The sequence below is a fragment of the Amblyomma americanum genome, chromosome 1, assembly GCF_052857255.1.
Source record: "Amblyomma americanum isolate KBUSLIRL-KWMA chromosome 1, ASM5285725v1, whole genome shotgun sequence".
NCBI lineage: Eukaryota > Metazoa > Arthropoda > Arachnida > Ixodida > Ixodidae > Amblyomma > Amblyomma americanum.
Genome location: NC_135497.1, coordinates 271,672,652 through 271,700,219, shown reverse-complemented (window position 1 = coordinate 271,700,219; position 27,568 = coordinate 271,672,652). Strand labels below are relative to the sequence as shown.

Sequence of the window (27,568 nt, the reverse complement as noted above, 5' to 3'; positions counted from 1 at the left end):
GTTGCTGTTGGGTTTTGTATTTCTTTTTACTGGCGCCATACCCTGCACCTTTGAGTAGATTGTGAAAGAAAGCACTTTTTCAACTACAGTATTGCCCAGTGAGCGTCGGTTAAAATGACGCTGACCCCCTCATGCTCACTGTAACAACCAGTACGCACGTGCATGGGCCGAAGCGAATCGTTGTCCCTGTCCGCCAACTGCAAACCCCATGACGCAGTTCTGCGCACCGCGTGGATTAGTCATAAAAGAACACGTTCAGAAGCCAAAAACAAAAAAAATAGCACTATGAACTGAAACGTAGATGAGGTAGAATTGGAGAGCACGTAATGCAACCGTTTTGCCGCTCACCACACCTGGGAGACATCTAGTAGTTTAAGGGATCAAGGACAAAAATGAGGGAGAGAGACGACGGAGCGCGCTCGGGCGTGAAAGCCCTGCAGTGAGCTGGCCCGCTGTTGCCCCAGCAGGTTGCGCTGTCTGCGAAGGCGTAGTACAGGACGGCAGGCACCAAAGTTGCCTCGCGACTGCGCGGGTGAAACAACCACGCCACAGAGAGAGAGAGAGAGAGAGAGAGAGAGAGAGAGAGAGAAACATTATTCACGCGGGCAGGACTTTGAAAACCAGGTAGTTTTCGACATATGACGACGTCGATGACGGACGTCACAGGGAAGGTTTTGTTTCGCGTGTCGCAGACGATTAAAACGCCAGCGTACTCGTGCTGGTCAATAATAATGTTATCAAAATGAACCATGTCCCACACCGGGGAGTGCTAAAGATGGTATTTAGGGAGCTCATGGGCACTCCCTGCAATGTGCCGTGTACAGTCGTGAGCAATATCAAAGGGAACAAACTGTGTGTACAAAACTGCGAATTTGCTGTTATTTCTCCAGTAAATTTGAGAATGAATTTTGTATATTATACGCCTAGAGGAAAACTTGTTAGAAAAAAAAAACTATGCTTGTCACACGTAATTATGCAGTAATCAATCAATGAATGCTCGAAATTTGTTTCCTCTCATATTTTTCAAGACTGTACTGTGACTTATTTGAGGCAAAGCACTGGCAACTGTGGCCCCACTATGGGGTGAGGAGCAGAGGAAGTGGGTGTTACAGGATCAGCGTTCTTTTTTTTTTTCGCACCGATGGCGGGCGAGAGTTTGGGCGCTCTTTATTGCCTTTGCTTTTCATCTCGACTTGCATTGCTTTCGGAACCTTTTTTTTGTGTGTGTGAATATTCACTGCGCACGCAGCGGCACTCCCTGATAGCGTGCGTCATTAGATGTGGTCGAACTTGACACGAAGTTCCCCACTATGCCATTGCCCATAACCCGTAGTGTTGTTTTAGCTCGTGGGAAAAAAAACAAAAACAAGAAGATTAAATGGCTAACTCTGTGCTATTTGTAAAAAAATGAAAGAAAACTAGCCAAGCATCTATAGATAGCCCCCTTCGCTCGTAATGCAGAGGGAAGAGTACTTCTGCATACCGTCTGGATTTGGCTCTACTGTGTATCTTGTTGCCGAACACGACACCATCACAATCACAGCGAAACGCAGGAGAGAAGAGTTGTAATCTAAGCTATTCACATCGCGATTGAAATATATAATTAAAACTGCCGGCTTCCTTTTACGAAGCAGCGCTTGCACTCCGAGATGTGTCGCATGCAAGTGCTGTCTCCAAACTGATATTGATCCATTTTACGTACACCTTAAGGCGGTCCAAAATCTCGTAACACGGCAAGGAGGGGAAATGGGGGGGTCCTAACTCTCATCGCCGTCAAGAGGCACCTGGCGCATTTGAAATAGAAAGCTAAAAACAATATCAAAGAACGCGTGGCACCACGGCGGAGGTTGATATATATATATATATATATATATATATATATATATATATATATATATATATATATATATATATATATATATATATATATATATATATATATATATATATATATATATATATATATATATATATATATATATATATATATATATATATATCGCGTCTGGCACGTAACGACAGCCAAAGGACAATATATTGCGTAGTGGCAACCAGCTCTCGTACAATTTGCATACTGTTTAAAAAAAGGTATTGTCTCATCGTGAGCTCTGGTGCGAGGCTCATTAAAGATTACTTCCTCCCTATTGACACACCTACTCATTAGCATACAGTCTTAAGGAAACGCATACACTAGATTCACCTTTATTCGCCAGGAATTAATGTGGTTAAAAAAATTAAGGTTTTGTGGCCCATGGGTTGCGTGCTCGCCTAGCAGTCCGAAGGCTTGTGGCTCAATTCCCCGCACCTTCAAAAGAAATTTTATTTTTTCTTCTTTGCTGTAGACGTCACTATCTTATGCTCTACTGCTGACGTCATGCGAAAGAATGGTGAAGTCACTGAGGAATGTCGTGCCATGGACGGTGGTAATGGACATATAATGCCTTCGCATTAAGAAGCAACGGGTGCAATGATGTTATTTCTGTGAGAGGCACGGCTGCGTCTGACTTAGTGGCTGCGTTTGCAAGATAGAAATTACCAAGAAGAATTGCGCAGCGGGCAGTAGATGCGTATACAGCGCACTCTGGCGAAACGTTCACTGCGAGCTTCGAAGCGTCGCTTTCTAAAACAACGGTTTGTCCCGCAGGCCACGGGACGTTGACAGATTAAATTTTGTGATTTCCTCAATCTTGGAGTTGTATTTTTTTATTCTTCATCGAAACCACCGACACGCGCGTGCGGTCTATTGCTGATATCAATATGTCCGCCGCAAAACCTACATACTGTACGTATACCGCCAGATATGAACCCACCGTGGAGTATGTAAAAAAAAAGAAAAAAAAAGGGGGGGGGGCGGGTGGACAAGTGCCAGTGGCAGCCGAAAAGGGGTACGAGGCGTCGCGCAAAGTGCAGTGCACAAATATGTTTGCCCTCGATGCGTTCGCAAGCAGCAATGTTGCCTGCAGGGCACGACAGCAGCTACAGGAGAAGAAAAGACAGAAAATAAGACGAAACGAACAAAGTGTGGAGCGGCACGGACCGCCAGATCAATTTTCTTCCACTGGCGACGGTGGGCCGCATGGAGTGGGCGTTCCCTTCCACCAGCGGCGCGACGGAGTATACAAGCAGCCGTGGGAGCAGCGTATAGTCCGCGGCCAGCCCGTGAAATGATGCGCGCCCACGAGCTGCCGCTGCAAGGGAGCGGGCGCCTCTTTCGCTATCCCCCTCGACCGCCGGGAGCGCGGCAGTAGGCTGCGCGGCGATAAGACTGCAGCCCACTATATACATTGTGTACAGCCCCCCCCCCCCCCTTTCACGCAACTGTATTACGACCTACACACATATATTCGCAGGCGAGCGCGCGAATGGATTCATGTACCCCCCTGCATGACCAACGAGGCCGGTGGTGTTCGCACCCGCACGCCGCGGTCCGTCTGTTGTGGTCGAGTCCAGCCCTTCGCGTGAGATAGCACCTGCATCGCCGCGGTTGTGTACACGGAGACACAGCCGAGCCCCTTATCTACGCCTATCGCGTGCCCACCGCCGCGTGCAACATAGAAAAAGCCAGGCAACGGCTTCCGGGTATGTCTTTTTGTGAGTGCGTGTGTTCTGTGTGCACGTCTGCCCGCTTCTGGGGGCGCGAACTTCGAGAGGTGGCGGTCAGCGAGTCGCGTGCCATCTGTGTGCCGCGAGGTGACTTGATAGTGCGCAGAAAAAAAAAGCACGGTTCAAAACGGGTAAACTCTTATAATTTGCATCCAACACAGCGGCAGCTGTTGGTTTTGTTTATGATTGTTTAACGTCCCAAAGCGACTCAGGCTATGAGAGACGCCGTAGTGAAGGGCTCCGGAAATTTCGACCACCTGGGGTTCTTTAACGTGCACTGACATCGCACAGCACACGGGCCTCTAGAATTTCGCCTCCATCGAAATTCGACCGCCATAGCCGGGATCGAAACCGCGTCTTTCGGGCCGGCAGCCGAGCGCCATAACCATTCAGCCACCGTGGTGGCTACAGCGGCAGCTGTATTAATGCCAGCGAAAGCTAAACAGATTCCTCAAATCGTGTAGTTTAGAGGAACTTATCCAAGTTCGGGAATGTATAAATCTACGAAGATGTGGGAAAGATTTGCGCGTTTCCTTTTTTGGTTGTATGACTGCGCTAAAGTTGATGTTAATGTTACCTATTTGAGTCTTTAAAATCTGCTGCACATTGGGAGACTCTCTTGATTGGAGTGGCGTCCTCGTTCTTTTGTTCCCCCAGACCGGCCTCTCCTGGAACACGTGACACCACTGGAAGAGAAGATTGCAACGCAAGAAACAAATACTCCCACCGAGATGCCGTCAACAGGAAATTTTTTTAAGCAGACATGAGGTAAGGGCTCCGTCACCGTTGTTGCCACTACTGACGCATCAAAACAAGTACAGAGAAGTTTGTTAAGTTGCCATCTTGTAAAAATGGCGAAAATTGTAAAAAAAAGAAAAATGTCCCTAGAAGATACGTCCCAGGTAAACAAGTCCCCTGAGGAAGCGCCCACTAGGAAAAAAAAAAGTCCCCGGGTAAAAAATTACCCAAATAATGAATTCCTTGGGAGCCTGCTAGACAACACTTGCCCTCTTTATTGGACTGTTCCTTGGCTTAGAGAATAGATGTAAGTGTGAAGTATTTTGCAGTACCAGATCCCACTACGGTCATTTAGTGCAAGTCATGCCAAGAAAAGTCACACCACAAAGCTGCTCTGTCGGTGACTTCTCTGAAGCGCCCAGTGATCCAGAAACGCACTTGCCCCTCGGCCACTCCTTTTCTGCCGCCGTAATTTTTTTTTTTTAGAACGACACCCCAAAGTGGGGTGAGTGGTGTTGGTGGTGGTGTGAATCTACAGTCGGGATTACACTTACAGTGGCCAGTCGGCAATTGCTCCACTTGAGTCACGGATATAAATGATTGTGGCTGTGCCAGTGTTCCATAAGGCCAGTGTCCTCTAAAAATCTCAAGAGTGTTTGTGGCACCGATCGCCTCGCAGTTCGGGGACACCTCAGGGTACTCAATAGCAGCCATTACGTTTGTCACAACACCAGCGTGGGGATGAACGCCCGGAATCTATTCGTTGTTTAGTCACTTCAATGCCGATGTGCGGAATCGCTGTAGCGTACAATGTTGCATGGATGTCGGTCCTGTGCCCTCCATCAAGAGTGGCCGAGTGGACGCTCCACATCGTAGGGGGATAAGTGGGATGGCTTCGCCGGCAGTTGCTCCGTTTTAGCTCTGTTTACCCGCCTGTAGGTACCGGAAACATATCATGCACCAAAGCAGTCTAGTATTTCTCGCGGCACCTTCTGGCATCAGTGTCTTGGAAAACGGCCCACAGTTAATGCACTTCTACAGCCATTACTTTTACTGCAGCACCAGCGGGGACAAGTATCCAGTTTAGAGCGCACTGCATACCGGTCCCGCTAGTAACGTAAGATAGGCTTAGCATCAGGCGAGGGGAAAGCATGTGCCCATTAGAAAACAGGCGGGCACTCGGCGGCACTGGGAATCGAGCACCCTACCTCCGGCATGCGAGGCAGATGGTCAAATTACAGGGGGTTACGTACGGGACGTTTGGTGGCACCCGTTTGGGGCATTTTTTCCTGCTTCAAAATTGAAGACGCTTTTTGCGGAACCCGCTATGTGCACCTGACAATACACAAAAAAGCACGCATGCATTCCTGCAGTAGGTTAATCCAGGGGTAGCACGGAATTTTTTTGTGCCTTAGCTTCGCACGCGCACGCACGCACCTTGTAGAAATCAAAGTTGAATGACGCAAGGGAACGAACACCGGAAGACACAGAGACAGAAAGAGCGCCTATGTCTCTCTGTCTTCCTGTGTTCGTTCCCTTGCGTCATTCAACTTTATGATGAACTACTAGCCCAACAGCAAGTACTTTTGTAGAAATCTTCTGTGACGTTCGTGTGCGAACGCATCAATACAACGTAAAAACTCGCACGTCGGTGAAGAATTTTGTTCCATATAAGATAATACCAAGGCTTCACTAAATCAACCAGTTCCATTTCAACTGCAGCAGGATTAGGCTTCCATAGTGAATGCAGGTAAACTTTTATCATTTTTATTAATCAGATCAGGAAAAAAAGGCACAATATCGAATGCCTCAAAAGAAACAGCGAGAGCTGTAGTGCCCGGCTTATCATCAAAGCACTGTGGCTTTTTTTTTTTTTTGCATGGGTGTAAAAAAAAAGTTTCTTTTTTTTCATGTGATTGGTCATTCGAAACTAAGTATAGGGCTAACATCGCCCCATAAACTCCGCGGCCAACTCTCCCAACCAACCAGAGCTGGTCGCACAACAACGAAGAATATCGTGTGCCTAGTGAACATCCCGGGACTGGCACACAAATAATACGAGCGAGAAGCAACGCTCAAGGCAGAGTCAAACCAGGTTTCGCGCTTTCCTGTCTCACCTTGCGGCTCCGCCTACCGTGCTTTCGCGGCGTGGAGAGAACGCTGCATCGCCATAACACGCGATAACGAAGTCTCGGCAGGTGTGTTTACTGCACGCTTCCCTTACGGGTACTTCAACCAAGCGTTCGGCGCTGCGGCCTTTGGGCCGTCTTGACCCAAGACAGGAAAATTTGCGGTTACAGAGTGATTGAGCACCGCTAAACAGATCCCGTCGCCCCAGAGCTAACCCGTATTAAAGACAGAAAGAAAGAGTACAACGCATCTCAGACTATGCACTAGACGAATAAATAAGAGCGGCAGAAAAAAAAAGACTAGGATAATTCGTTGGGAACTTTAATGTAGGGGCTCTGCACAGATACCGGCACCCCTAAAGGCGTATATGTGCTGTTGCTCTTTCAGAAACGGTAAGCTATTTTCGTTTCGGTTCGTTTTATTACCTTAAAGACCCCTTTGGGGGTATTACATAAGGGGTGAGTTAAATATCATGGGTGAGATTACAATTATTGAATGTGAGGAGGAACACTCGTCGCAAACGTCGATGGGCAGGTGATGGCAGCAATGACGTGGGGAAGGCCATTCCAGATGATAGCTGTTCGGGGAAAAAATGAGCCAGCAAACGGTGCGGTTCTAGTGAGCGGTCGAGCAACATAAAATGGATGCATAGTCCGGTGGGATATGCGTGAAGGTGGTGCTAGGTATGGGGGATGATTACGCGAACTGTGAAATATCTCATGGAACAGGCAAAGGCTAGCTATATGACGACGAGTACTAAGGTTCAAAAGGTAGGATTGAAGTTTTAATGCTGTTACGCTGGTATTGAAAGAGTAACAGGAGTGAATGAACCTTACAGCGCGATTTTGAAAAGCTTCAAGGGCGTTAGCTAGATAAGTTTAGCTTCAAGGGCGTTAGCTAGATAAGTTTGATGCGCATGTCAGATAGGAGATGCATATTCTAGCCTGGACCGGGCTGTTTTATATAGTTAGAAACGTTAGATGATAGCCGCTGAATTGTGCATACGCACATGATGTTTCACCTAAGACTTTACATAATTTTTAAAAACAAGTTTTTCCAGTTAGAAGAGCGCTTTTGTCACCATAGCATTGTCAGCGGTGTAGTGCATCAGAATACAGCAAAGACGTGCTAACTAGAATGCTGGTCAACTAATATTGAAATGAACTTTTTCACTATCACTGTTATGCTCCTTAATTATTGAGAGGCATGTGGCCCACCGTCATTATTATCCATATCAATTTTAGCATTTCGAAAGCTCGGTTACCCTCGACGCTGTGGCCCAATAAATATTGGCTGTTTCGACGAGTTACGTGCACTGGATAGGTTGCTTTGCCTGCAAGCTTCTCGAGAGCGCATGTATTTTGGCGCGATGTGGCCCAAGTTTGTTGGGCGACAGCGCCGAGGGTAACCGAGGTTTAAAAATTCTAAATACTGATATGGATAATAATGACGGTGGGCCACACGCTTCTCAATAATTAAGGAGCCTAACAGCGATAGTGAAAAAGTTCATTTCAATGTTAGTTGACCAGCCTGCTAGTTAGCACGTCTTTGCTGTATTCTGATGCACGACACCGCTGACAATGCTATGGTGAAAAAAAGTGGTCTTCTAACTGGAAAAACGTATTTTTAAAACTTATGTTAAGTTTTAGGTGAAACACCCTGTATACACGCGGACAGACTTCTAAGGCAGATGGCAGTGTTATAAACAGAGAAGAGCGAAAGCCATCATAAGCTGATATGCACTGGTTAATCGTGAAGTGCGGGCTGTGACGCCGAACATGCGACGCAACTGCATCAAAAGTAATTTTTTTTCTGCCTAATTCAAAAATGAGAGGAGGGGGGGGGGGGGGGGGGGGCAAAACAGCCTTTGATACGCAACTAAATTCACTGAACATCAAATTATGTACAACAAAAAAGTAATGTCCGCAGAGATGAAAACGAACATGGCTGCAGCACAGGGCGGTGCAGACAATGGGCTATACGATTGGATGCCTGCGATAGGGTACAGGTATAGCGGTCTTACTTTCATTGAATAAAAGTTCTTGAATGCGAAGCAGCGTGGGCAGACTACTTCATCTACAGTTTCGCTCCTTGGCAGTGAGCAGTTATAACCCGCATTTCTAACAATGTTTCAGATATATCTGGTGACGGGATTCGCAAAACTTTCTCTCACGTAAGAGCGCGCTCCCTTGACGGCCGATTCCCGCACGGCGGATAGTCGCGTGGTCCTCCCTCACGAAACAGATTCGCTTAAGACAGAAACCATGTGAATGTCACCCTGTAGAGTCAGTGTTCTCAGATGGCCGGCAATATCGGCTACACAACATCCCACTGAGCTTCCGACAGAATTGTAATCCTTGCCATACCAGCCTGGCTTGTAACGATACCTTGTTCGCGGTAACTTCGAGAGCCATCGAGTTTGCTGCCATAGTCTTTTGCGCTGGATACGCCAGTTATGCACGGTACTTTCTCTTTTAGAGAGGTGGGTAAGCAGCTGTTAATCGCACAGAACGGACAGCCAAATGCACTCCCAGGCCTGCTCATTTCTCCTGCTCGTTTCTGCCTTGTGATCAGGATCTGCCGCAATTACTGTGCCTGAAGCAGATATGCGTAAAGTCAATGGACCTGTCTACGCTCGAACAGAGCGCAGTAGAGAATAAAAATAAAATTAGGCAGCAGCGCCTGGATTCCATGTGACGTCCACGTGTCTTGTGGGTGTACAGGACCCTCCTTTCGCGCAAAGCGTTGCCTCTAGATTGTAGCAAGTGCGGCAAGGTGTTGCTTTGTTTCCAGGGCAGTGCGTCGCTCGAATTGTATATACGCAAGTTCGATGCCGACCGCACAGGTACGGAGAGATCAATGATCAAGTAATTCCAGTAGCTTATTGCCTATCGTAAACAGTTGCTCCTTCGACAAAGTACTGAACATTACTTTAGTTTTGTTCACTCTAATCACTCACCTGAGGAGCCGAAACTTGAAGGCCACCAAAAGGCTTAAATCAGATTTAACACACTGTAGCGAGTAATGGAAATCAAAATGATAGGGCAACACTGAGAGAAACCAACATTATTCATGTATTATGTGACCCCCAGTGGCCCCCATAGATGCCGCCACCGAATACGTTGGTCAGCGGTTAAGCGCAGGCTCTGTTAAGGCGCGTTTATACTCCGGCGTAACGCGCACGCGCGGGCTGCACGGCGACGTCACGTCGGCCAAAGCGAGAACTTCTATACTCCAACTGCGCTTGGCCGCAGACGCGTTCGACGGCTTCAGTGCACTCTGACCGCACTGTCGGAGACTTGGAGCATCTCTCTATTTCGCGCCGAGTGCGCCAGCCGCTGCCGGCCCGGCCAGACCGGTTCGGCTCCGCGGCGAGGCGCGCGTTGTGACGTCATGTGCCTCCTCGGAGCACCGCCACGGCGAAATCGCAAGTTCGCGGCCAGTAAAGCTGTCGCTTTAAAATTTCGAGGGCACTTAGTTGTGCTTACGTGAAGGAATGCGCAAGCATGTGTTTGAGGAAAGGAAAAGGCACAGTAGCTCTCAAATCTAGACACCTCGGTGGACACCTCAACCACGCCTTAAAGCATGTAACTGAAGGTGCATATGTCATCGGTACGAGCCTTTGTCGCACGCTAGCCTCGAACTTCCATCTCGACATCTCGGTGGACACTTCAACCGCACCTTAGGGGAAAATGTACTCAGTAAGCATGCAATTGAAGGTGCATACGTCACTGGTCCGAACCCCTGTCGCAAGTCAGCCTCCAACGTGACTAAAACATGCAAGCTATATGCAAATAGAAATGCTTTGACACCAAAGAAATGGGGTATAATGAACTTTTGCTCAAAATGTTGGTGAATATTTTCGGAAATACTGCCGCAACATTGATGTCAACCGGTGATGATATCGCTGGGATTTCGTCTGCTCCTGCGATATCGGCGTCGCCGCTTCGGCGGACGTGGTTTTGCGCAGCGCGTCTCTTCTTCCCATCATTCCTCCTCTCTTGTGTGTGTACGTGGCAGCTATTGCGACTCAGCTTGGGTGGTACTTCATTACTCTAAATGTTGCGTCATCCTGTTACGTCATCTTGCACGCCGGCGGCCCGGGTTGATCCCCACCTAGATCCCAATATTTTGTTCTTATTTTTATTCTAATAAGGAAAGAATATTGGGGTCTAGCTGCGTTTGTGCTACAAGGAGCATTGGAAAGGCTGGCCTGCGTACGTCAGACGTGCGCAGTGAGTAGCGAGTGTCATAAATGTATGCGTCACTAGTTGAGCGTTCGTTGCACGGTTCTACTGCTTATCCTGTCCACGATATAGCAAGCCTGCCTGCATTCGACGTTCCGTTGCCACAGTGCTGAAAAATTTGAGTAGCGAAGCGGCTATTGCACAAAACTTGCTCTAAGAAGCACTGCCGAGTCAATTCACAGCGCCGAACCTGGGATGTCGGGAACTCTTCGTTTCTAATCTGAGATAGAGCAAAGTCTATCACCGTATGCCCCCCTACAGATTATATGACCTTAATCAACTCGCACCATCTATTCTTCGCTGCAGTATCTTGGCAATGCAAAGACTAAAGGTCCATGGAACCGTCACTGAAACCATCCTCGGAAGCGGCCAAACTGCAAATTCGTGCAGTGCACAGCGGCAGCTAGCAAAATTGCCCATCTGCGTCGTGATGGTAGGGTAGCGTCGCGGGTATCACGTGTGCACAGCGTCGAGCACTAATGTTACTAACAGCAAAACCGTCTGCAGCGACGTCATGGGTGGCAGCCCTCGTACCTCGCCTTATTATCGACGTGCTGCTTTGGCCTTCACTCAGCCCAACGACCGGCACGATATTATATCTTGCTCACTCAGTGACAGCACCGAACACGTTGAAAGCCCTCTGCGACAGGTCACCTTCCCCGCAGATCAACGCTCCGTGAGGAGAAGCAGACAGCAGGTGTCTACACCTATAAGGTGGTGGTGGTAGTGGTTTTATTAAAAATAATAGTAAAAAAGGAAGGAAAAGATTTTTGCTAGCCCCGGCATCTGCCATCGATACTGAAGCACCTGAGCTGGGGCAGCGGAAATAAAGGACAGCAGGCAGAATGGAGAAATGAAATGAAAGAGGTGAGGGGACAGGAATAGAGGACAGGGGGAGAAGTAATATGTACAAACTATTTACACAATAAGAAATGTGTCCAGGTTGTGCGCGTGATTAGTTCATTTTAGAGGAATTAAAGCACACACGCGCTTTTCCTTTTTTTTTTTGGGGGGGGGGGGGGGGTGGGGCAGTGAAGCGAAGAGCAAGAGCGTGGTCCCTCAGCATTTCTTCACAACCTGTTGGCTCGTGCTGCCGCGAAATAGCCGCACTAAAAAAACCATCCTTCCTCGCTCGCGTCTGCAGTCTTCACTGTCACTCAAAGTTAGCCCGACGACTACATTTTGCCGAAGTAAAGGAGAAATTGTAAGAAAAAGAAAACGCTTCCAGACATGTGTAGCGTTAACACTACGATGTCGTCATTCCTCCAGAGGTCGTTAGGAAACAGTCGCTGTTGCCAGACTCGCAGCCGTGGCGCCGCTAGTGTCACCTCTAGTGTTGACAGGCCACGGGACATACGTCGTGCCGATTTCCCGTGTCGTAATACGAGCGCCATCGAGGTGCTCTGTCTGGCCGGCGCGGGCTCCGACGCACGTGCTCCACGAGCGAGGTGAGCTGTCGCCGGTGGCGTACGTTTCCTACGACGCACTTGCCGCTCTCGGTTCGACCAGCGGAAACTTCCATCCTGCACCACGTGGACGAAAGCGCTCGCCTTGCATGCAGACGCCATATTTAACGACAAACGCACTCCCTGGTGAGATGGTGAGAATATCGAGTATTCGAGAAAAAGGAAAAAAAAACTCGATGCGATTGCAGTGCGAAGTCAGCCGCTGACCTGGAGTGGAAGTTGGCTGTCTGCGAGCCTCGTCAGCCGCGAAAGCTCTAATTTTTCACGTTTACGTGAAATAATTGTCACCCGGTAATATTATCTCGCCCTCAGTGCGTTTACTCGAAAACGTGTGGATGCGGACGTTGCTCATCGGTGCATAAAATGCAGAAGAAGAAGAAGAAGAAGAAGAAGAAGAAGAAGAAGAAGAAGAAGAAGAAGAAGAAGAAGAAGAAGAAGAAGAAGAAGAAGAAGAAGAAGAAGAAGAAGAAGAAGAAGAAGAAGAAGTAGTAGAAGAAGAAGAAGAAGAAGAAGAAGAAGAAGAAGAAGAAGAAGCAGGAGGAGGAGGAGGAGGAGGAGGAGGAGGAGGAGGAGGAGGAGGTAGTCGTGGTATACGCTCCAGATTTTAAACGATAAGAACGGCTACGTTCCGCTCGATGGTCGCAATTTGCCCACGAGCGAGCTATGTAGCCAGTGTACCTCCATCTGCGCAACATGCTTCGGCAGGCGCCCGGAAGAAGCATGTCCGTTAGTACCACTCCATCGTCCACGAAACAGAGCGCCTGGAATGGTGTAGAGTGTAACCGATATGCCTTTTATTTATTATTAATGCGAAAACATTACTTGGCTATGTCGGCGAGTTCATGCCATCAAAACATGTCCCCAGCAGTTGCGGCGTTCTCAGAAGAGGTAGGATCAAACAAATCATTGTAATCGATATAGAATGATGTGAGGATGATGCGCAAAAAAAATTATGTCGATAGGATTATTAGTTAATTAATTAGAGCCAAAAATGTCGAAAAATCGTCGAATTAGTGCGGACGCCGATATAGTGAGTGGACGGGAAAACAACCGTGGACGGGCAAAAGAGCGGGAAAATAGGCAAAAGAGTGGAAATAAAGATTGAAATGTGTTCGATGAGTGATAATTAATCGAACAAAAATGTTTGAAATAGATTAATTAGGTAATTAATTAGAGGCAAAAGTCGTTGGACGGTTGAATAGGCTGGACGGGGATATAGTGGGGTTACGAGAAAGCAGCAATGGCGCCAAATTTGAAAAACCAAAGTGTGTGAGGTGAATGGGGTGTAATCAGAGTAAATGTGAAGAGAGGTGACGAGTGAACCAAAGAGAGACGACGAGTGCCGAGGAGGCGCCAATGCTTTCTCATTCTCCCAATGTGGGTCGCCGCAGTGATCTCTAACTTTTTTTTTTTGTTCGCCGACACGCTGAAACGAGGCCTGTTAACATTTCAGACGCTATGCTCACAATTGTGTGCAACTCGCAGCTTCTGCTGAAAGTGCACTGCCGCTAGCAGTGACCTTTTTTTTTCGTTTCAGGCGAAATTTAGCACTATGAGTATCGCGACTGGAGTGCTTTATCATGTCAGCTAGTGAACGCAGTAAATGATGATTCTCAAACTGACAGTGAGCATGGCAGTATGTCCTTCGACACAGCTATTTACCCAGGCTTTGCCACCTTTGAGAATACAATTTATTTTATTTGGATCGTTAGTTCCATGTGCATTTTCAAAACAAAACAAAAATTGATCGCGCGGTACATAAAGTGCTTTTCTGAAGAACTCTGGTGTTTTGATGTTACGATCTGCAACCATTGTGACGCTTTGCACAAGACTGTGTACATGCCTTTCAAAAAGTAATACCTCGCGTTTCACGTTCCGACACTAATTGGCTTTTTGTGGTTGTTTTTTTTCTGCTTTCTGATCATTTATCTTCAAAATAATTACGCTCTTGATCTCCCATCGATAAACACAATAATAAAAAAACATCCCCTGTGCTCCTTGCTTTCGGTGGCTGTTGGCTTCCGTCATGAATGTCATGAATGTCATAACGAGCACCTCTTTTCCCTTCCCTTGTATGCTCGAGGACTGTATAGACAATTTAAGCACATTTTCCTTTTGTAGCAAGAGCTGTATCTGCGGCGTTCCCCGATGCCGAAACGTAGTACGTCCGCTCACAACGATCATTTGACCACCCCCGATACCTGCTTCGGTCTGCCTGCGTCATCTTCGGGTGGGCCGCGAGCTCACCCGTGGTCCCGCCACCACCATCTGCCCGCACCCGGGCCTCGCGCTTCGTGCGTCCTCTGTCGTAGGAGACTGCGGCGCGAAACAAATGTCTGCGAAACAAATGTCGCTCGCGCAGTCCGGTCTCTTGCCTCCCAGCGAACGCAACGGTGTGTCGCGCGAACACGAAACATTCATGCTTCAAGCAACGAGACGACAATGTGGGGGCAAGAATCGCACGGAGTATCGCACTCTCTCGTCCCGCGCGGCTTTGCCTTTGCCATTTTGGGAAACTCGCACACCGGCGCGCGCTCGTCGTTTAGAAGGATGCAGCCCACGTGGCCAAGATTAACCCGCGACTGTCGTCCGCCACTGTTTGTTAGCGCCTTCTATAGTTGGGTTCGTCGTTCGCGCGAGCGCACAGCGGCGCATCCAAAGCTGGGAAAAGGGCGTATTTCACGCATCGGTTTCCTTCCGCGGCCTTTCGAACGATTCACATAAAAGAGCAAGGGAACGAGAAAGTGCGGGCGCCACTAGTGAATCTTTATGCCGCTCTCACCGGACGGCCTTGCGTATGATCGCAAGGGAAGGCAGCCGAGATGAGGAGGGGTCAGTGGAAGCCCAGAGATAGTATGCACGCGCGGGCCCATCTCCACTGTCCCGTGCGGGCCGGCCTCGTTCGCGGCCCTCGTGTTTGTTCCCTCCCACTTGCGGATCGGCGCCGCAAAAGAAGCTCCTCCGCCGCCGCGTGATTTGCATAGCCCGCGCCGACCGGCCGGCGGGTAATAACGAAGGCGCCAAGCAGCAAAACGACGGCGTTTGCATTGCATTCGCTCCTCGCGCGCCGCCGCCGCAAACTGCTTTGACTCCTCTTTCTTGCTATCTGCCGCGCTCTCCCTCTCGGCCGCCCCGCTAACAAACAGCGCTCACATTACGCAGAAACACGCGCGCACCGCACTCTCGCGCGTACGACGCCGTCGCAGTGGCTTCCGCGCACCTCACCGCCCCCTTCCCCATCGTCGCCGGCAATGCTGCGCGCGACGCACGGCAGCTGTACTGCAGCCTCCCGGAGTCTGTCCGCCCCAACTAATTAGGCGCGCTTCGAGTGAAGAGATGACGTCTCCGGCCGTGATATCTCCCGGAGCATATATCACGCAGTTTGTCCGTTGTAGACGGCCGTGAATTGCGCCAGACGTTGCACGGTTAGGCGCGGACGACTCAAGCCGACTGCTCGAGGCTCGTGTAACCGATGCAGCGTCGCTTTTTCCCTGTCATGTTTAGCGTTGAAGTTCTTCTCGCTTCTCTGAACCTACTTTCAACTTGTTTCGCAGGCTAGTGTAGTTAACGGCGTGTCGGAGCCATAACTCTCTTTGGCGTTGTGGTTGGTTCACTTACCAGTATGTCACTGCAGCGTCACGGTGTTTCAGTCCGCCCCGTGCTCCTTACAACTTAACCGTCATACCGTGTGTCTCCGTGTACGCTTATAAGCAGGAATACAAGAGCGAAATAACTTTTCGCATATTTTGACCATCAACCATGAACTGCTCCGGCTTGTATTGTGCTCATTTTTGACGCGATGTGCGAAACGTCTAGTTTTAAGTTAGTCCTCACAAGAAAGAAATTGTTCAGTGGTTTTGGCTGCTGCGCTCACTATAGGCCAGTGTCAGCCATGTGTCCAAATGTAAAGCGCCTTCGGTATAGCGCATGTTTCGCGGTCTTTTTATTCGTTCAGGAGTCTTCTAGAATTATACAAGAATTGTTAATACAGTTGATCCATTCATAAGGGCAACATTATATATATATATATATATATATATATATATATATATATATATATATATATATATATATATATATATATATATATATATATATATATATATATATATATATATATATATATATATATATGCGCGACCTTCGTCTTCAGCGCACTGGGCTTACATATGTAAGCTGAGTGCGCCACCTTCGTCTTCAACTGTAAATATTCATAATCATCGCGCATCTTTGTCTTCGGAGGAATGGCCGCCATACTTGCGATATATACTTATGAAGGAAGCCAACAGTCACCGAAACCAAGGTGCACAGGGGAATGTTCCTAATTTTTATTTGTAGGGCTGAACGATGGGAGAATAATAGCTCAATTAACCTGTTGCTTAAAGGAAATTAATTATAAAGCAGCCGAAAAAACAACCATGTCGCCGGTGGGATCCGAACCCACGACCTCCGAATAAATAAACACACACACACACACACACACACACACACACACACACACACACACACACACACACACACACACACACACACACACACACACACACACACACACACACACACACACACACACACACACACACACACACACACACACACACACACACACACATATATATATCGCAGCGCCAATGAACAGTGATGTACGCGCGTCGGTAGCTAACGCAAATGAGAAAATTCGGGTTGCGTCCAACCCGCCCAGTCTTTCCTGGGTATATATATATATATATATATATATATATATATATATATATATATATATATATATATATATATATATATATATATATATATATGTACGCGCGTCGGTAGCTAACGCAAATGAGAAAATTCGGGTTGCGTCCATATATCTATATATATATATATATATATATATATATATATATATATATATATATATATATATATATATATATATATATATATATATATATATAAGTACCCAGGAAAGACTGGGCGGGTTGGACGCAACCCGAATTTTCTCATTTGCGTTAGCTGCCGACGCGCGTACATCACTGTTCATTGGCGCTGCGATATATATATATATATATATATATATATATATATATATATATATATATATATATATATATATATATATATATATATATATATATATATATATATATAGACATATATACATACATACATACATACATACATACATACATACATACATACATACATACATATATACATACATACATACAATGATGTACGCGCGTCGGTAGCTAACGCAAATGGAAAAATTCGGGTTGCGTCCAACCCGCCCAGTCTTCCCTTGGTACTTACGGCACGCAAACAGCGGGCCAGCGTACCGCGTCAGCACCAAGAAATATTTTATCACCTCCACCTTCCTCGCGAAATTACGGGTTACACGCATTATAAATTTAAGCGAAGCGCACTGGATTTGGAATGGTACGTACGTACACAAAACTTCTCAGCGAACACATGAAAAGCCTGACGAGCTCATACTGGCATCACAGCCTCGCGCGCTATAGTTATTGCGTGCTGGCTACTGGCAAATTCCACTACCTATGGAGGGCACCTCAATTGATTCAACATGGCCGCGTTACGAAGGGCCCCACTCGGAGATAGGAACGGTCGAATCGCACTTAACCTCGCGCTCGTTCGTGAATGGTGGCAGCTTCGTTGAGCGAAATGTCTCGTTTCTGGAAGGTGGAAATGAATAAATGAGAGAAAAGGGACAAATCGCTGCCTAGCGTTTGAGAACAGTCGGCGTTAATGCGAAGCGGTAGGCGGTGGACGCTCGCTTTGGAGAGAATTTCGACCGATGACATTGGCGATGAAAACTGGAAGCGCAATATTGCGCATTTAGCCCAGTTAAGCAAGACTCAGTGACTGTAATGTTTTTTTTGCGCAGAAAACAAGGTAGAAAAGATAATGTCGCTTGAACTCTAACTGAAAAACCTGCGTTATTTTGCTTTTTTTTACTCATACGTTTTATTAACCACGCACTATTTTAAATATGAATTTGGGCTGCTAATCATGTGTACAGAAGGAAAGCGAGAACAATGCGGTCGCCTTTTTCGACGCGCTATATTCTCGGGGCAGTTAACTGCGCCTTGTGGTGTCATTTTATTCGTAAGCAGTGGATGGAATGCTGGTAATAAATGTATAACGCTGCTATGATACGATTATTTTCGTCAGATTCTATTCGATTATTATCATCCGCCCGTCTGTATGACTGATCGCAGTGAAGGCCTGTAGGCAAAAACGAAGTACAAAATGAATCAAATTGAATGATTTGGAATTTCAATGAAATCAGCTCATTATCCCCCCCCCCTCTCCGTGGATCACAAAGTACTATATCACCATATACGCATTCCGTAATAAGCCTTGCGTGCACAGAAACAGACATGCGCAATATTCTTCCCGCTTGAAACGCACTCGTTAGTCATGTATGCTCAGCGATGCTTGTCAAGAAAAACAGCCCTGCATATTTACACCACCAGTTCTAGGCCGGGCAAGTTACCATTAAAGAAATACAGGCTCGGTGCCTGATGAGCACGGCGCTGTCATAGTCCTGCAAGCGTTCTGCTACAGCGTGGAACCTCTTTGTTGCCAAGTGCTTTGCGTATTGGCGGCACCAGAAAACTTACGCAATGGCACTTTGCGGCTGTTCCATCTCGTTATCGTGGAAACGTTCATGTAACCGCGTTCCCAAGATATATACTGCAGCAAAGCTCGGACATCAACGTCTGAATATGCCGGCGAACCACTTACGCAACAGAGCAAACGAAGTGGCTCCGCGCGCCGGGCCGATCCTCCATAAAGTATAGTTGGCGCCGCCGCCGCAGCGTGTCGCGCGCTAAAACGCTGCATGCTCCGCAGCGCGCATGCTCCGAACGCTATTCGACCCCGAACCGGTGAGTGGGTCCGAATCGTAAACGCAGTTCTTTCATCTTTTTTCGTGCATGCTGCTGCGACTGCTACCGGGCTCGAGGCGAGTGGCGCTGTTGACGCGGCGGCGCTCTCTGAAGCTAAGTCGCTCCCTTCATGGAAAATTAGTCGTGATCGCTGCCCTGTTTTGTCTGTTCACGGGCAATAACCGCTGCATCAGGTTTTCCCTTCGTCCCGCCTCGCCTACATAGAAATGAGAGAGGAATAACCCTACGGAGTTTTTTTGCGACTGTTTGGCGATTTGGCAGTTCCCGAAAGATGCATCTCTTTTCTCTGACGAGGCCACGCCAGTGAGAGAGCCGGTGGGTTGCCTTGAGTCATGTGATCACACACAACGATATTGGGTATCGAAAACTTAAGTTTGCGGTATTATAAGCACGTAGCACTCATTATAAAACAACTGAAAGCTGTGTTCGTGACCAAATCAATGGCTTTTTGAAGTGCTGACATTGTTTTCCGACGTTGGCGTCATGTAGAGGACGCAGTGGTCGAGATTCGCTCGCCTTTGGATGACGTTGCAATGCAGGAAGACTGTAAAACCCTTGACATCTGTGTACGTACTGCAGCTGACATACGCGTATACCGTCCACTGTGAACGCTTGTTCTTTCCTCTGTTAAACTTACTCGCGGCGAGGTTCTTAGTCACGGGCCCTGATCAGCCTCTTAAGGCGCAAAGTTCAGAGCTAAAATAGAACTACCATCGCTTTCTCGGCTCCCGAGAAGGAATCGGTTACTTCATTCAAACAGTGCCAGTGCAAACTGGGTCACTGTACACTGCCGTAAATTGTGATGGCTCATTATTGTGATCCCTGGACGACGCATATATGCGTTGTCCAAATCGGTTTTAATGCACCGTGAATGAAATAATTTTAATTCGGTCTTGAATATCACGGCCGATTAGGTGTTTTACTCGCTGGTGTCATTACCGTGCATGAGCGGAACCAGATCCGCTCTGTGGAGGTCAAACCAGCCCGTCTGGCAGCACCGTAATCTCATCTCACTCCTTATTCTTGTGTCCCTCCCTTCTTCTAAACCCGCTGCTCGAGTGCATCAATAAATTCTTAAGCATAGTGCGCTACAGCCGGCATATTAGCCATGGAGGCTCTGTGCTTGGCTTGCTGAGCACATATGTTTTAGCCCTCTGCTGCAATGAAATACCCCTATTTTTCTGGTGGCTCACTTCGACACGAAAGCTAACATGCATGCGATCAGTCTGCACGTATAGGCTATAGGAAAGGAAAATGAGAGGCGTAACGTTAAGAGACCGCAAGCGAGCAGAGTAGGTGAGGGAACAAACGCGTGTTAATGACATCCTAGTCGAAATCAAGAGGAAGAAGTGGGCTTGGGCAGGGCATGTACTGCGAAGGCAAGACAACCGCTGGTCCTTAAGGGCTCATTCACACTTGAGAGTCGCAGAGGTCGCGCGACCAGCAGTCGTCTGCGACTACACCGCAGTTCGACAACACCTATGTTCACACTTGCAAGGGCGACCTGTGGGTCGCCTTCTCGTTCGATTCTCGTTTGAAATGAGAACTCTTGGGAATGACGCCGTTCGCGCGCTTTCGAGAGTTTCGTCTGCTTTGGCCGCGTCTCCAGCGCTCGCGCTTGGCCCTCGAAAGTGCTCCGGTCACTCGATATTAGCAATGGGCTGCGACGACCTGAGCGAAGAGTAAGATATAGTGGCAATGTGCGCCGCGGCCGTACAAGCGGCCTGTCAGCCAGCCGCTAGCGTCAGAAAAATGCGCTAGTATGTTGTTTATTCGCGTTCATACCATGCTCTGGGAAGTCGAAATTAAAAAATGAATCAGTTTTGAGGGTCGTTAGCCAATACCGAGCTGCTGGATACAAGCAAATTTCTTCTCATAGCCGCTTTGCTGCTGTTGCCCAAAGCGGCTCGATCGCCTGGCGTCTGTTTCTCCACTGCTGAAGGCGTTGCGGAAATCGAGCATATTTTTATACTATCATGAGACGGGGTTCACAATAAAGCCGTAACGAAAGTAGCTCCTTGGTTGTAGCGCTGGTCAGTTCCGAAACGCCCTCAGCTGCGGCATCAATGTGAAACCGGCTAAGCTTAGTGACGACTATACGGCAGCTCGGCGCACCCGCGAGCGGCGTCGTTGCCGAAAGCTCGGCTCGCTCGCTGATTGGATCAGCGGTTTGCGACTCGCAGTCGCGAGGCTGCAAAATCGAGCAGCAAGCGACTGGCCCGCGACTGTCGCTGTTCGAGCAACGCGACCATTTGCGACTGTCGCTTTTCGACCAAAACGGTCGCGCGACCTCTGCGACTCTCAAGTGTGAATGGGCCCTAAGAGTAACGGAGTGGATTCCAAGAGAAGGCAAGCGTAGCAGGGGGCGGCAGAAGGTTGGGTGGGCGGATGATATTAGGAAGTTTGCAGGCATAGGGTGGGCGCAGCTGGCAAAGGACCGGGTTAATTGGAGAGACATGGGAGAGGCATTTGCCCTGCAGTGGGTGCAGTCAGGCTGATGATGATGATGATGATGATGATGATGATGATGATGATGATGATGATGACGATGATGATGATGATGATGATGATGATGATGATGATAGGCTCTCACCGTGATGTTATTTTTTCCCCTTTGTGCACCGTGCTACACCAATCATGGTCTTGCTTCGGCTTCAGCAGATAGCGAGGAGATTATCCGACAACTTCGACTCCGCCAGCTCGTCCACTGTTAGCACGTGTTCGGCCCGGACAGCCACTACAGCCTTCGAAGTTCGAGCAGCCGGAGCTTATTTGGCTGCGATGATCCTCCAGCGGCCGGCGCGTCAAAGTCGGCTTTATTGGAACGAAGCCTCCCCTGCATCCAACTCTTGATGGAAACTTGGGCCAAGTGCGTGATGAGGTCACAGCCGGGCCAGTAAAGAAGCCTGCCTTAAATATTCATGGGAAACGAGCGGTGTGTTCGGAGAGGAACCCGGCCCTCTCGACGCTGCGTTTGAGCCGACGACGGATTACGGCTTTGTCCCGTGGAGCGGTTCCTCCCAACCGTGCGGTTCTTTGCCGCTCGGTTCCCCGGCACAGAAGCGTCCGAAGTGCGGAGACGTATAGGCAGACGCTGTCGGTCGACAGCTGCGGTCTCCTGCTGGCAGTCGTGTTCCCGATATGCACGTTATGCTCCTCGTCGTGCGAGCAGACGTGTCACCCCCCCCCCCCCCCCCCAAAAAAAAAAGGGGGGGGGGCTTGTTCTGTTCATACCGCTCCCCTTACGCGAAAATTTGTCCCCATGTATTGAACAACTTCGTAGCTGTAACTTGTCAGCCACGCAGCCAGACAAGAGTAGCCATGAGGACCATTAGTGCATGCATGCGGGCACGTGCGGGTTGCGAACGTTTACGATTGTTGCAGCTATACGACGGGCGTTGCGACACAAACGGCTTCGCAATGTGGCACGCATGTTGCATCATCCTTCTAACTAATGGTTACGGCTCACGTAGGTTTCCTTTCGCAGTGAAGGTCGCTCGGTGGCAATCATAGAGTTTCTTACTATTAACTAGAGGGAAAGCTGGCGCCCCACCTATGGGAGTTTGCATGGAGCTTCCTCGAGACCACCTGTGCCACCATGGGCACTCAAAGCATCATGGGGCGGAGAGCTACCGACTGCAGAACAACAACTTTTGGCCAAAAATAATGAAAAAGAAACGTTGTTCGATAATCAAGAATGTCTTAGCATTCAATACCCTGTCTACAAATTGCAACAAACGAGCAGAAAAGCATGTAAATATAAAGTTTGCCAAAAATAAGCGCTGGCTTGCTCTCCTAGTGGCCAAGTATTGCAGGCAAGAAAAGCCAACATTTCGTGCTTAACAGGCACTTTTTTAAAAAGAAATATGTTTTTGAAAAAAAAATTTTCGCTTCAACACTTTGAGGTTTTTTAATGACATTTAAGAAAACGTAAACCATTTATTTGCGTCGTGTGCTGTTGCGTTTTCGCTACTATGGCTTTTGCACACTACGTTTGCGCCAAAGTCGTCTGCGCCGTGGACGGAACGGGACATCTCAGTAACGCCACACTCTGTTCACACACAAAAAAAAAAAACGACTGTCCCGCCCCAAGTAGCTTATCGCCGCATGATGCTTTGAGCGCCCATGGTGGCTCAGGTGCAGCGCCGCCAGCTTTCCCTCTAGTTAATAGTAAGAAACTCTAAGGTGTCAATGGCCGGAGCGAAAGAAAACCTGAAGCATCGTGTCGTGGTCGAATTTTTTAGGAATTAAGGGAGAACGGCGTCGGCAAATGTATGGACGCACGAAGAATGCCTGCGGGGACTGTGCACAGTTATATGCGGCCGTCAGACGGCGGCTACCTTTATTTATGCGCAGTGCGAGACGACCCGCGAGCCACCCAACCTATTCTCTGGACATTTATCCCCTGTAACTTTATTTTTCTCCGACATTTTAAGCACCAACTTCGAAGACACCGATTTCTGTACTATGAGGCGCTCAAAAGAGGCCGTTGCGCATAGTACTACTTCCAGGGGTGCGACAAAAGTTTCTTCCCTTCAGGAATCAGAGAACTTCGAAATCAATCTGTGAACTGCGTTGATCTTTGAAGTGGAGGTGTCTAGTTCCTGGTCCTAGAGTAATTGCTTCTCCTTCAAGGTTTAGAACTTATTGAACGTTCCTCGTATAACTAGCTCTCACCATAGACCGATGGGTACAGGGCCTCCATTACGGCATCTCTCAACTTCGGACACAGTAACCAGAGCCATGCTTTCACTTCGAAGTGGATCAATATGTTTGAGCCTAATGACGATAGCGAAAGATCATTTGAAACGCTGAGCTCTTTTTCACTGTTGCATCGCATAAACTGAGACACACGAGAGTGTCGTACAGGAAAGCGGCTAACAGCGAGTACGCATTGGCGTTTCTTTTTTTGTTTGCTTGCTTGCTAGTGGTTCTTAATTGCTTGCTTGCTTCAGCAATCACCGTGAAAAAAAATGAGTACGTCATCTTCACGATCGTCACGACAGGATAGTTTCACTGCGATGATTCCTCTTTAGCAACATTATGTTCTTATTGGCAGTGAGCGCCTCGTTATCTTTTAATGCGATAGCCTTAGAGTTGTCACCACACCAAAACTCCGCCGATATCCGCTGTCTCAAAATTCGCTGATTGATCGAGAGAGGTTACGTGACCTTGTGACGTCATCACAACTTGCCGTGACAGGTGGCATCCTGGCCACAGGATTGTGTGCAGCCTGCCCACTGGCAGGTGGCGGATATACCTGCTACGTACTGCACCCAGCAGTCCAAATATGGCGGTTGATGAACCGACACTTGCGAAGAAACTGACACAAATACAAACAGAAACTTGCAACAGAAGTTGCAACAAATATGAAATCCAATGCTATCGCATTCCACTCTTAAAGGAGCTCTGAAACGCCTTCCGAGTGGAGCACATTAACTCACTTAATCACTGCACTGTGTTGCCATGAAAACCAGAGCCAAATAATACTCTTCTACACGCCGCAGACGACCCACAATCACGCGTCAAAGTTGGCGAGCCCTCCCCGGCGACTTTTTCATGCTCGCACCCTCCTCCGTCCCCCTTATCTGCGTAGACAAGGTGAGAGGTGGCCATTGGTTAGATTCTTTCAGACGTCAGGCAGCTGCCGTGGCCGCGGCCAATAAGCCGCTTAGCTCCTGCGGGTCGGGAAGCTCCGCTCCCAGAGGGGGGTCGGCGAAGGAGCGCCTGCCTTCCAGCGTGCAAAAAGTGACGAGAGGAGAGGGAAAGGCGCGAAGACGCTGAAATTCAAATTTTGACTACAGATAACTCAGCTTCTACAAAGCGCATTTTAAAAAAATCCTTGCTGGACACTATTCGTGAAGCGGCGTGCTTCAATATCCCTGGCATGTCGCAACTTTATTAGAGCCCCCTTCACAGCCCCTTTAAGGTGGTTTAAGCGTCCCCATAGTTTTTTACTATACACACGGATATCAGGCAAACGTTGGCGCCTGCCACCGGTGTCGGTGCTGACAGACAGCCGCAGCAGAGGTTCAGCACAAGGGCAGCATCACGTATAGTTCACGCGGATTCACGACTCCTTTCTTGCGAAAAACGAGGTTCGGCTGTACACGCGGCGTCGCACAAAGACGGACAATATTGCGACGCCTATTTTGAGACAGACGGAGGGAGAAAGTCGTTATTCCCGGTCGGTGTTCGTACTTTCCGTGTTCAGAATCAACGTTTCCCGTTGTCTTCGCTGTCGCGACTGACCTGCTGGCTATTCTACATGTGTTACTGCGCGCGAAAAGTTCTCGAAATCGAGCCCTGTTAAAATGATGCCAGCTTAAGCTCCTGCAACGTTGCACTGTTCCAATGAGACGGAATACTGTTTTCTTTCCTGCCGTTCCTCGTCTGTGCAGCAGGGGTTTCCCCAGGAATTGAACTTATGGGGGGGGGTCTAAATTTCCTGAGTGATATTTCCTAGAGTGATTCTAGAGTGATTCCAACACTCTAGACTAAACTGCGAATAATTGCTTCACTTTACACAAGGACGAAAGACATATTTACAAAGAGACAAAACTGAACAGCAAGGACTACATAAAACGTGTCGAGAAACTACGCGACATTTCAGACTACAGCAATAAACTTAATAAAATCCAGCAGTTCAAGACCACTTTCATAAAGCAGAGGCGGAAAACGGTGTAAAACGCGTGCACCTGTGTACTAAACATAATATATCACCTCGTAATTAAACACAGACAACGGGAAGTCAAATCCATGGACAGCACTCCACTAAGACGCGAAAGCTGCATATCGGAGCTGCGATATCGGCCACGAATATTTGCGTGACACTGACATATCCCGATTTGAATTTACGGCTGCTGTACAGAGTTGGTGGAATATGTACGACTGGGGAAAAAAGTTTCCGGCACGAAGTTCCAGGAAAAACGTTTTTTGTAGCACCACCCCTCTACCCAGTCGACTGATATTGTGAATTGAGGAAGGAGCATTTAGGCCTTTAATACCTTCATACAATATCAGGCGACTGGGTAGCGAGGTGGAGCTACAATAAACGTTTTTCCTAGAACTCACGTCCCGGAAACTTTTGTCCCCAGTAGTACATACATACAAGCACAAAAAGTTTGCTTGTCCCGATTATGAAAATAATTATGAACCAAGAACTAAGCAACAACAACAAAAACAAAAAACTAAACCACCACAAATATATGTGTAAATTCTCAACGATCCGAACAGTTAAACCCGCCTGGGTTTCTTACTCTAACACCCCACCACTACTGCGATAAAATCTTTAGGTTAGGTTAGGTTAGGTTAGCTCCGGGCCTTCAATGGTAATGCTTAGCAGCTCATTTACATGGTGAGGGAGGAGACGGTTTCTTTCTGACGACGAAACTCTATTGAGGGCTGAAAAGGACGCTCGACGGTGGCTGTTGTGATTGGTAGCAACAAAATGTGACCGACAACATCTTGGAACTTGGGAAACATAGCGGCCAAGTGGGGATCAACGAGAAGCGAAAATAGAAATGCTTTGGACGTCAAATCCTCCTTCAGACGTCGGAAGATGTTCCACCCCGCATCTAAATTCTTCCCATGTTCTTCGTCGTATGGCAAGCCGATGGCTGGAAAGACTGCCCTCCAATTTACTTCCTCTTTCTTTTGCGACAGGCACACGTAGAAAGATAGCAGGGTTCTGGTGGGGTCGACAAGTCGCCGCCGAAGGTTGTCCAGAATTAAGTCTCTTTACTTGTTCAACTGACGCCCGAGGTCGCTCTTGTTGTCATCTGTGAATACCTCAATAACAGTGCCATATTGAAGAAACTTCTCTGCTAACGTTCGCACTTCTTTGAGAACTGCTTCCGCAGAAATATCCGCAATTACCTCCGTGGTTGCTTCAATCAAAGGACAAAGATCCTCCGCTCTCGTTGTAGTTGCCTGGATAGCACTGTTTAGTGACGCCAATGGCCTCAGGAAACGACCCACAAGCGTAATAATAGCAATCGTTTTTTCAGAACGCAGCTGTAACAGTAGTCCACCAGCTTCACTGCTAATGTCAGCACCATCTTGATAAATGCTTTCCAAAGCGAGTATCAGCGGCTCCAGTACTTTCAAGATGCCAACCAACGATCGCTCGTGAGAGAGCCACCGAGTTTTGCCTAGCTGCACGAGTTTCAGCTTCAACTCCACAGCATCTTCGATTTTTTCAAGAACACTCAAGTGTTTAGGAATCTTACTGAAGAAGGAGTACAGTGACGACACAAGATTAATGGTCCCTTCTGATTTCCTTTGATGACTCTGCAGCATGCACTAGGGCAAGCTGGAGTAAGTGACCTCTTTCATTAGTGTAACACAGATGAGGATTGCATTTCTGCTTAAGTAAAGCTTGTACCCTTCCGTGCCGACCAGAGAAGTTTGCAGCTCCATCAAATGAACAAAAATCAAATGAACAAGAAGCCATCATGGTTGCGTCGAGTTC

The 27,568-nt window shown here is 48.0% G+C and overlaps 1 long non-coding RNA gene and 1 pseudogene across 2 annotated transcripts in view; one reads left to right on the top strand and one right to left on the bottom strand.

Annotated features, from left to right (window-relative positions):
* LOC144115074 (uncharacterized) overlaps positions 1–27,568 on the bottom strand; it is a 290,915-nt pseudogene that overhangs the window by 254,603 nt on the left and 8,744 nt on the right. The window lies entirely within an intron of this gene.
* Positions 3,351–27,568, top strand: part of LOC144115075 (uncharacterized) — a 66,343-nt gene continuing 42,125 nt past the window's right edge. Inside the window, exons 1-2 of the long non-coding RNA XR_013311236.1 lie at positions 3,351–3,579; positions 4,261–4,371. This is a non-coding gene — a long non-coding RNA (uncharacterized LOC144115075). The remainder of the gene's footprint in view (positions 3,580–4,260; positions 4,372–27,568) is intronic.